At 48.4% G+C, this 7672-nt stretch overlaps 1 protein-coding gene across 1 annotated transcript in view; it reads right to left on the bottom strand.

Annotated features, from left to right (window-relative positions):
* Positions 1-7071, bottom strand: part of LOC139165276 (casein kinase II subunit alpha-like) — a 27865-nt gene extending 20794 nt beyond the window's left edge. Inside the window, exons 1-2 of the mRNA XM_070748435.1 lie at positions 6860-7071; positions 4769-5011 (exon numbers count right to left, since the gene is read on the bottom strand). The gene's annotated coding sequence lies outside the window, so the exon portion shown is untranslated. The remainder of the gene's footprint in view (positions 1-4768; positions 5012-6859) is intronic.
* Between the last annotated feature and the right edge of the window lie 601 nt (positions 7072-7672).

The raw sequence follows: 7672 nt of genomic DNA on the forward strand, positions 1-7672 counted from the left end.
GTCCACCATAGGTGATAGAAGGTTCCAGTTATGCTGTTGCATCTCCAACAGTTTGGTTTTAGGTTGGGGTAGATCTTAGCCAATCTAGTTGGGGGTAAGTGCCATCTATAAAACATTTTTTGTAGATTTTCTTTGTATGGTATTGATTTAGTAATTTTCAGGTTTCTCCACATTTGCTCCCATTGTTCTATATAGATGTTATGACCTATATTTTTGGCCCAAGTAATCATATTATCTTTTACTATTTCAGTTTCCATAGTGTACCCCATTATATAATTGTACATTTTGGTTATAAATTTTTTTTTCATATCCTAATAATATTTTATCAATTATACTATCTTTTTCTTGGATTCCTTCTTTCTTTTTGTCTTTATTCCATTTCGTCAAAATTTGAGCATAGGACCACCAGTCAATATTGATATTTTGGTTTTGTAGTTGTTGTCTAGATTTTATAACTCCTTTCTCATCTAATGTGTGATTATAATTCAGCACTTTTTGTATTTGAAATAAATACATGCTGCGGGCATCTAGACGATCCCATGTCCTTTTCACCCCCTCCTCTCTCCATGTGGACAGTCCACAAAGTGTGTGTGCGTGTGGGAAAGAGTTGGAGGGCTAATGATCCCTCCCTGTTTGCAGAGAGAGAAAGAGGTCCGTTCATGCTGTGGGCATCTAGACGATCCCATGCCCTTTTCACCCCCTTCTCTGTCCATGTGGACAGTCCACAAAGTGGGGGGGGGGGGAGAGTGTTGGAAGGGACCCTGAAGAAAAAGAGAGAGAGAGAGAAATGCAAAGGGAGATTTAGAAAGGAGCTTGTAGCAATGTGTTCCCCCAGCCAATGTTCCTTTTGCATCTGCCTCGAGGCATCGTAAAAATTCCACAGATAATGATGACAAGCAGGTCATAAAGGGCCCCCAGACAGCAACGAGTCTTCCCTTTTGCCGTTTGCTAATAGAATCCTACCTACTCCAAAATCCCTAGGTGGTATTCCAGCCTTGAAGCCCTTAGACACCCACCTGTTCTACTACCTGTAACCCCAGGCCCACCACTAACTCATAAACACTATCTGTATCAGAGTCCTCAATTTCTTCATCCTCCTCCAACTGACCAGGAGTATGTACAACATATACCACTTCACAGTGCTTTTTTACAGCCCTCTCTAAGTGGTTGACAGAGAATCCGCCTCTTGCCCCCCACAATCTGGGTCCTCACTTGACCCACCTTGGAAGGATGGAAACCTACAGTGCTGCACTCTAACCACTGCGCTACCCTGACTCCCTTCCTTCCTCCCCTCCCTCCCTCCCTCCCTCCCTCCAAGCAGTTTACAGAATCAGAATCAAGCCAAGTCAACCTGGAGCCAGTGGTGAGATATGAACCGCTGAACTACAGCTAGCAGTTTAGTGGAAGGAGCCTGCAGGGCTGCACTCTAACCACTGAGCCACCCCGGCTCTTCCCACAAACTTTCTTCTAAGTTTTCTTTTATTTCGTAGACCAAAATGGAGCCTTTTGTCCAGTGCAACCGCAGAAACTTAGGGAAACACCACAGCCTCCTTTGGCATAACAACAGATGACAGCTCCTCAGTGACAGAGATGAGTTCTTCTGAGCTTATCTACACACGAGTGACAGCACAGACCTCAAGGGTACAAATCCCAATAAGGTTCTGGGCAATGAAATCGAGGGGATACACAATTCCACACTCCTGCCTGCCACCTGCACTCTCATACAAAAAGCACATAATGTGAAAGGAGGCATTTAGGCTGTCAAATCCAATCCCACACTCAGTGTGGATTCCAACTTTCTCTTCCCCACAAAGAGGGCTTTGCAGGGGGGGGGGGGGTCCAACTGTGGCCAATGGAAGACTTGTGGGTTTCCCAAGCCAGCTGAGCTAAGTAGCCACAGCTGGACACCCTTGCTCTAAACAAATCCACCCCAGAGAGTGAAAACTACTAGCAGAATCCTTCCAGACAAAGGGGGGGGGGGGGGAGCTACAAGAGGTTCGGTTCTGCTGCTCCGAGAGAACTGCTTAGGCAGCAGAGAAGCCAGAGTGGACCCCAGGAGACAAAGGCAAAGGGACAGTCCACTTTCTCCCACCTCTGATTAAAATCCATCCATTGCGGAGTGAGTGAGTGAGTGAGTGAGTGAGTGAGTGAGTGAGTGAGTGAAGGAAGGAAGGAAGGAAGGAAGGAAGGAAGGAAGGAAGGAAGGAAGGAAGGAAGGAAGGAAGGAAGGAAGGGTTTCGGATATTAATTCATTGGGTAATGAAACATCTACATGAAAAAACCATCTGGTAGTATGGTAGAATGAATATGGGATGTTATAAGTTTGACTGTAAAAGATACACGTAGTTATGAATAGATAAAAACTGTAAAGGAAATACAGTTTATATGAAAGCTATATAAATGGAAATTTAACATTAGGACAATTTACCATACACAGGTTATAGAGGCTGATATGCATTTTTGGGGGGTAAATTTGTTGTTTTGTCTTGTCCATATGTATGTTTGTATCTCAATATTTTTTTATGTTTATATTTAATAAAAATCTTTTTTTTTTAATCATTTGGTCATAACTAAGAGTAGTTGTTTTAGTTTTGAACTGTCATAAGGAATGAAGGCTAAAACCTACGATGACCGGTTGCAGGGACTGGGCCTGGCTACTCTACTGAGAAGGGCCAGGGGAGACAGGATCGCAGCCTTCCAATAGTTGAGGGGCTATCAGAAAGAGGGGGGGGGGAGTCAACTTATTTTCCAAAGCATCTGAAGGGAGGACAGGAAACAATGACTGGAAACTGACCAAGGAGAGATTCAACCTAGAAATAAGAAGAAATTTCCTGACAGTGAGAACAATCAACCGATGGAACAGAAGTTGCCTTCAGAACTTGTGGGGGCTTCATCCCTGGAAGCCTTCAAGAAGAGACTGGACTGACATCTGTCGGAAATGGTGCGGGGTCTTCTGCTCGAGCAGGGGGTTGGACTAGATGACCTCCAAGGTCCCTTCGAACTCTGTTATTCTGTGCTTCCATCATCATAAGGATTATTTATTATTACTTATAATAGGGAAGAAGGATTGCTGGGCTGGCATCAGAGGGGGTCTTAAGTTTGGGTTAAAAGTCAATTTTTAACTTTAGGAAGAAAGATGGAGGGGGGGGGTAATTTGACAGAGGTGCATGAGGACTGGCAACTAGCATGGTTCTAAAACAGCATCTTCCAAACTTGGCAACGTATTAAAGTGTGTGGATTTTATCACCCTGGCAGAATTATTTTGAGAGCTGCAAGTCCACACATCTTAATACTTGCGAAATTTGAACCACACCAATCTGGAGAATTGTGGCTGCTGAAGACCGGCTCCTATTAAAAAGCTACGTGGCAAATCTACCGTGGACGGTGCAACCTTTGCGCTGCAGAAGTCCTGGAGTTGGCTGGAGAAGGGCCAGGAGGAGAAGGGCAGGACTAGGGTCAGGGTCAACTCCATCATGAGGCTCTTAAGCTCCACCCAAACAACTACCACACGAAGCCATAAAATGATACTACGAGTCATTGATAAAAGGACAAATTCACAACGATAAAAATTTAAACTCCAACTCAAGTTCCATTTATACTGATATTAAAGATCTTAAATGTTGTAGAGTAATCGGGTCAACAGATAAGTTGACATTATATATGACATCTGATAAATGTATAGATAAGAATTCACCTCCTCTTTCTTTTTTATTTTTTTCCTTCTTTCTCTTTTATCTTCCTTTTTCTTTCCTTCTCTTCCTTTCCCTTTAGTTTTTCCCCCTTTCATATAAGTGTGTACTTTGACTTATAGCTGAATACTCAAGTTCATATACATTTGTACCAATATTTGCATAGTCCTTTTGCTCTATGCATCCCCTCCCCTATAATCAATAAAGATTATATTTTCTTTAAAAAATTAAAAAAAGAAGAAGGGCAGCGCACGGGTGGCAGGACTGATAAAGACCTGAAGAGCAGGGGGGGGGGGTTGTTGGAGGTAATGGAAGATAAAGAGGGTTTTTTTAACTGTCAAACTATTTGCTAAGTTTTTTTAAACTGTCAAACTATTTATCTCCTCCCTCGTATGACTGTAAGGTGTTGCTTGTATCCGTAAGATTTTTATTACGGTAATATTTATATTGTTTGCTGATAGTTTATTTGACCCCTACAACAATCATGAAGTGTTGTCCCTCATGATTCCTGACAAATGGATCTTTTCTTTTGTGTACACTGAGAGCATCTGCACCAAAGACAAATTCCTTGTGTGTCCAATCACACTTGGCCAATAAAGAATTCTATTCAATTCAATTGTAACTTTAACCACTGCGCACCGCTGCTCCCTCCCTCCCTTCCATCCTTCCTTCCCTGTTTCTTTCTCTCTCCCTCTCTTTTTCTTTCTTTCAATAGCAATAGCATTTAGACATATACCGCTTTCTCGTGCTTTTCCAGCCCTCTCTAAGCCGTTTACAGAATCGGCCTCTTGCCCCCCACAATCTGGGTCCTCACTTGACCCACCTGAGAAGGACGGAAGGCTGAGTCAACCTGGAGCCGGTGGTGAGATTTGAACTGCTGAACTATAGCTAGCAGTTAGCTGAAGGAGCCTGCAGGGCTGCACTCTAACCACTGCGCCATCCCCGGCTCATATAAATTTTGGGTTCAATGGGGATCACAGGTTGAGGACCATCTGTTCACCTCTGCCCCCAAATCTCCTGGAGGAGAGACACGTGACCTCAAGGGAGCCCACAGCAACAGCAGCAGCAGCAAAGGGTACCTTGGGCCTGCCTGCTTCAGGGGGTGGCCCCAATGCCACGGGGGGGTTGTCCTGCGAGAGGCAGAGCAAGGCACATCCAGCATTCCAGGAGGGGAGGGGGGGAGGTCGGGGCGGAAGAGGCGCTCGGACGTTGTGGCCGGGGTGCTCCCACGCCGTCAGCGCCCAGATTCCATCCGGCACCAGGGGGCAGAAGCAGAGGCGGTTCCGAGGACCCAGGCATCCGGTTATAGCATCGCCCCGATCCTGAAAGAGAGAAAGGATCATTTCTGTCACTTTCATATTCTTCCCCCAAAACAGGGTTTTTGTGTGGACGCTCTGTGTAAAGTTACACACACGACTCTCAGATTGAAACCCCCGGACTCAGAAATCCTTTGTGTTATGAATAAATCAAACTCTTTATTGATATAAACACACATAACAAAAAGCAGCTTTTAAACGGACAAGAAGAAGGGGATATTTTCTCTTTAGAACTAAACGTCAACAATGTCGGGGAAAGGAGCCAAACTGGGCTAATCAACATCCCGAGAGACAGCAGAGTCCCTTGATCATTTAAGTGCATGGATTTCACTCACCGGAATCCTGGCAACAAGCGTCCGGCAGAGAAATGAGCTTTATTGAGGCAGAAATCATGGTTTTAAAGCCTTGTTCAAGCACAGCCCGTCTCACATCTCTTCCAATGAACGACACTGACACTCCACACCCAATTTCCCCAAATCCTTTGCCTTTATACTGCCTGGAAGTGACATCACACCTCAAAGAGCTACGGCTGTAAGCTGATCCCTTTTACCCTGCACCTCCTCTTGCCTTCTTAACAATCTCCTATAAAGAGGATCTATCCACTGACTATCCCCTCTAAGGGGGGGAGGGAGGGAGGGGGAGGGAGGGAGGGGTTCTTGATGCTCTCTGAGCTTGGTTGTATCTTGGCAGATGTTTCATGACCCAACCAGGTAGCATCATTAGTGCTAGAAGGAAGGATTTGCATTTTCTTTCTACCACTGATGAAATTACCTAGCTCAGGTAATGAAACACCTGCCAAAAAACAGCCATGTTCAGGGAGCAGTAAGGTGAGGAAGGGAAAGAAAGACAGAAGGAAGGAGACATCACTGATGTTGTTACCTACTTGGGTCACGAAATGTCCCTCAGTGCAGGAGGTGGCTGAATCTGAAACAGCCCAATTTTAAAAGACACCAGTGAACTGGAGCTTTTGTTGGGGGATCGGGAGCTGAGCCTTAAGAGGAGTTTCCACATTCTGTGCCTGGCCACGGTTTGCACACCGGATGCCACACCACCCAAGAAGACCCACCGCCCAACACAACCAAGGGAAGCCTATGTAGGACTTGGCACAGGAGTGCAAAGTGGGCAGTGGGCACAACAGGAAGCAGCCACCCACCTTTTTGGCCTGGGGAACAACTATGGGGGGAGGGGGTCAGAAAGTTGGGCTGATTCAAAGATGGGGTCCCTCCCAGGAGCTCCCTCCACCCCCAAAACTGAATGAGTCCCAGGGGACTGGGCGGCATAGAAATCAAATAAATTAGATTAAATTAAATGGGGGGGGGGGGTTGGAAGAAAGGGGCGAGAGCAGAAAAGCCCCTCTCGTGGGTGATGTCCATGGGGAGGGGAGATCCTGGAGGGGCCAGTCCTCCACCCTCGAACTGACAGTAAAGCCTGGAAAGGGGAGGGGCAGGAGGGGGGGTCCCAGGCCTATTGGGTCCTGTCTGGGGAGGGGGGGCACTGCAGAGCTTTGTGGCTTTGCCAGAAAGACAGGAGCCAGGAGCCCATAGGCCTGGGACGCCCCCTCACCCCCTTTCCAGGCTTTACTGGATGGGGGGGTCTCCATTCTGCTGCACGGGGGGGGGGGGGCAGAGCAGCTCCCCAAAGCCCCCTGGCATTGCTGTGGGGGGCAGTCTGGGGGGATCGCCCCCCACCGCCTGCAGAGCCCCCCCTTCCCCGACTCACCCTCCCATAAAAGCCCCCCCTCCTCCCCCTCGGCCTCCCAGTCGAAGAGAGACCCCCCCCCCGCAGGCCCCGCCCGCCGCCACTCCCGGCTGACCTCCCCCCCCACTCTCCCCCCACTCCGCGGCCCCTCCTTACCTCGTCGGGCCGCGCGGGAGGCGGCGACGAGGAGGGGGGGGCGGAGGGGAGCGCGCGGGTCTCTCCCGGGTCCGCTCCTGGGATGGGGGGGGCGGCCTCTCTCTCAGCCCGCCGCGGGGGGGAGACAAGATGGCGGCGGCAAGAAAGCGCGAGCGGACGGGCGGGCGGGAGGGAGCGGCAGGAAGAGGCGGCTTCTCCCCCGCCGGGCCGCCAGGGGGCAGCTTCCGCTTCCAGGCCATAGAGCGCGGGGACGAGCAGAGCGGCCCAAAGGCGGTTTGGCCATGCGGTATCGCTATAGAGAGATGCTGGATTCTGGAGCGACGCCGGCTGGGGATGATGGGCTCGCACGTCCGTCCGGGTTTGCAGCCTGGGAGCGTCGTCCTTTTTCTCTGGGCGGAACCAAGGAAGAGCCCCGCCCGCGTCCTGGGAGTCCCGGCGGCCGATCCCTTAAAGGAGCCAGAAAGCTCGAATAGGCAGAATTGTCTCCTGACTTCTGGACTTCAACTCCCAGAATTCCTCAGCCAATCACAGTAGCTCAGGAGTTCTGGGAGTTGAAGTCCACAAGGCATAGACGAACCAACTTTGCCTACCTCTGTGTCTACAGTAATAGGATCGTTGGTTGCATCCAGAGGTGTTCAAATCTGGCAATTTTAAAGGCTTGTGGACTTCAATTCCCAGAATTCTCCAGCCAGCATAGATCAGTTAATTTATCTAATTCTGAGTATGACAAAGACAAATCTTTCCTTTTCCCCCCTTTTCTTTAATAATGGAGAATATTAGATATTGAAGATGCACGTTTTCTTTTGGTTATTG

The sequence above is a fragment of the Erythrolamprus reginae genome, chromosome 3 (assembly GCF_031021105.1).
Source record: "Erythrolamprus reginae isolate rEryReg1 chromosome 3, rEryReg1.hap1, whole genome shotgun sequence".
In the NCBI taxonomy this organism is placed as follows: Eukaryota; Metazoa; Chordata; class Lepidosauria; order Squamata; family Dipsadidae; genus Erythrolamprus; species Erythrolamprus reginae.